This window comes from Limulus polyphemus, unplaced genomic scaffold, assembly GCF_000517525.1.
Source record: "Limulus polyphemus unplaced genomic scaffold, Limulus_polyphemus-2.1.2 Scaffold76822, whole genome shotgun sequence".
NCBI lineage: Eukaryota > Metazoa > Arthropoda > Merostomata > Xiphosura > Limulidae > Limulus > Limulus polyphemus.
In genome coordinates this window covers 6,253-8,727 of record NW_013742418.1, presented here as the reverse complement: position 1 = coordinate 8,727, position 2,475 = coordinate 6,253, and the positions used below count along the sequence as shown (strand labels likewise).

Below are 2,475 nucleotides of genomic sequence, written 5' to 3'. Positions count from 1 at the left end.
AATTATAGAACTTCTTAACGTTGTCTTTCATTACTTACTATGTTTTGTTTGTTTTTTTATTCTTTAGCATAAAGCTATGCAATGAGTCATCTGAGTATCGAAATCCGGTTTTTAGTGGTGTGAGCCCTTAGATGTGCCTCTTATCTACAGGGGAGTTCTTAAATAAAGTTTTTGTAATGTCCATATCAGCCGTCTCTACTATAAACATAGTTTTTAAAAGTATTAAACATGTAGAGTGATTTATTTAAAGCTTTACAAATCTAACAAAGCTCTTAATGGGTTTTATTTCGAAATACAAATCAATTAAATTTTGTAGGTTATGTGAAGTGTTAAAATAATTAAGATTTTTAGGGATGAAGCTGTTCATTTCATGAAACAACTGGTTGCCATGTATTTTAAGAAAACAAATGTTTATAAATTTGTTTTCACGATTTTAACAAAATACTCACATTTTACACCAACTTAGACAAAGGAAAAGTAATTTTTGAAAATTGTTGAAACTAAGTTTTTAAACATACACACACACACACACAAGTTATATCAAAATTTTACTATATTCAACAGATAGGCTTGGTTTTAGTAAGAATATAGTTCAGCAGATGGCAGCACATTCCACAAGTGTTGTTTTAAAGCTACAATGAAAAATGCCTTACCCTTACATTATGCTTAATATTATATCAATTTTACTTACACCGTAGGTGTTCCATAAGCCTTTAGAAATCAAGCGTTGTTGTTTGATAATTTGTAAATTGTAGTAGGCTTGACGGCTCGCGTCGTGTCATGCAGCCGACAACAAACAACAGAAAGAACCTTTCCAAACTACTCTGCATGGCATTTCCTTACTGCTTGAGGTAGCATGTTAAGTCAGAAAGAGTCATTCAGTATCAAACACCTTTAAAATACTTTCATTATCTCCAACAGTGAGCAGAAAATTAATCAATCAATCAAGTACGGGGCGAAGAGAAATCCAAATTTCTGACTACCCTTGGTTTTAAGCCAAAATACCTACCTAGATGACAACGTCTGATAATTTGTTCAGATATTATGAGAATTTAAGTATAATTCCTTACTAAAACTTTAAAAAACTTATGATTATTCCCATAAGATTTAAAATGAAATTGATTTACTTAATCCTAAATAGCGTAACAAATACATGTTAGTTTATTTTACCTTCATAGATGCCCCCAGTGGCACAGCGGCATGTCTGCAGACTAAAAACCGGGTTTCGATGCCGGTTGTGGGCAGACAAACTTCAAACAAACATACTTTACTAGATCTCTCCAAATAGTACTTAAAAATAATAATGAGTGACAAGAAAACAGTAACGAATTTATAGAGGTATGATAACAGGTTTTATTTTATTTTCTGCATGACATGCTAGTACTTTTATGAAACCTAATATTTTTTCCACATTCTACTCAATATGTCCATTACAGATTCAAAGTTAGAGTCGTGTAAAACAAATAAGTAAATTAAAAAACATCAGCCGCTAATATGCTTTTTATCACAAATCTTGGGCCTATCTGTTTCTAATGCTTCGCCAGCTTCCCACATTTAATCGTAAACTTTATAATATTCAAAAGTACAACAATAGTTATGGTGTGAATGCTTTTTATGAGCTGGCGATGCATGATTATAATGAATTATACTTGTCATAACACATGGATAAGGCAGAATAATGTGGTTAGAATACTATTAAACACTCTTCTTGTAAAATCCTAAGCGACTGAATAGAGAATTTTGTTTTAAAAATGTATTAAACCTAATACTATCGTCTTATGACACGTATAATGAATATTTGAAACTGTTTAATTTAATTTGTTAAGTGTTAAGCACAAATATACACAATGCCCACCACGAGTATCGAAACCCGGTCTCTGGCGTTGTAAGTCCGTAAACATACCGCTGTGCAACAGGGGGGCAAAATTACTAATTTGTTTCCGCCCGGGATCGAACCGGGGACCTTGCGCGTGTGAAGCGCACGTGATAACCACTACACCACGGAAACATCCATTAAGTTAAGTAAATTATACCTTTTACACCAATGACGGTTGACATAACACTGACGTAATTTCTTCAGTTTATTGTAAGGAATTTTAGTAAATAATAAAAAAAATATTGAAAGTAAGAATGTTACCAAAATTCTTCTTCATAACTTTTTTTTCTTTAGTGAATCATTCTATTTTTGAACAGTTGTCTGTGATTGGTATTTGTGTGCTATATTGTAAATCCAATTAATTTACAGTTGTAAATGACTATTTTTAAGTATTTATTATTAATGGCATTCTTAGGTGGTTAAAACATTTTTACTTCAACCTTATTAGCTTTTCAAAATTCATGCAATTAAACAATTTATGTTGTAATATCTCATAAAAATCCTAGGCTTAGCAGATTTGTTAAGATTGACTGCAAGTTTGTATCTACAATTTTTAGTCATACACAAACACATAACTAACACTTATAAAGACTGATCAA

At 31.6% G+C, this 2,475-nt stretch overlaps 1 non-coding gene across 1 annotated transcript; it reads right to left on the bottom strand.

Moving 5' to 3' along the window:
- Positions 1-1,935: 1,935 nt before the first annotated feature.
- Positions 1,936-2,008, bottom strand: Trnav-cac. The gene has a single exon. It is a non-coding gene; the product is annotated as a tRNA-Val (tRNA).
- Between the last annotated feature and the right edge of the window lie 467 nt (positions 2,009-2,475).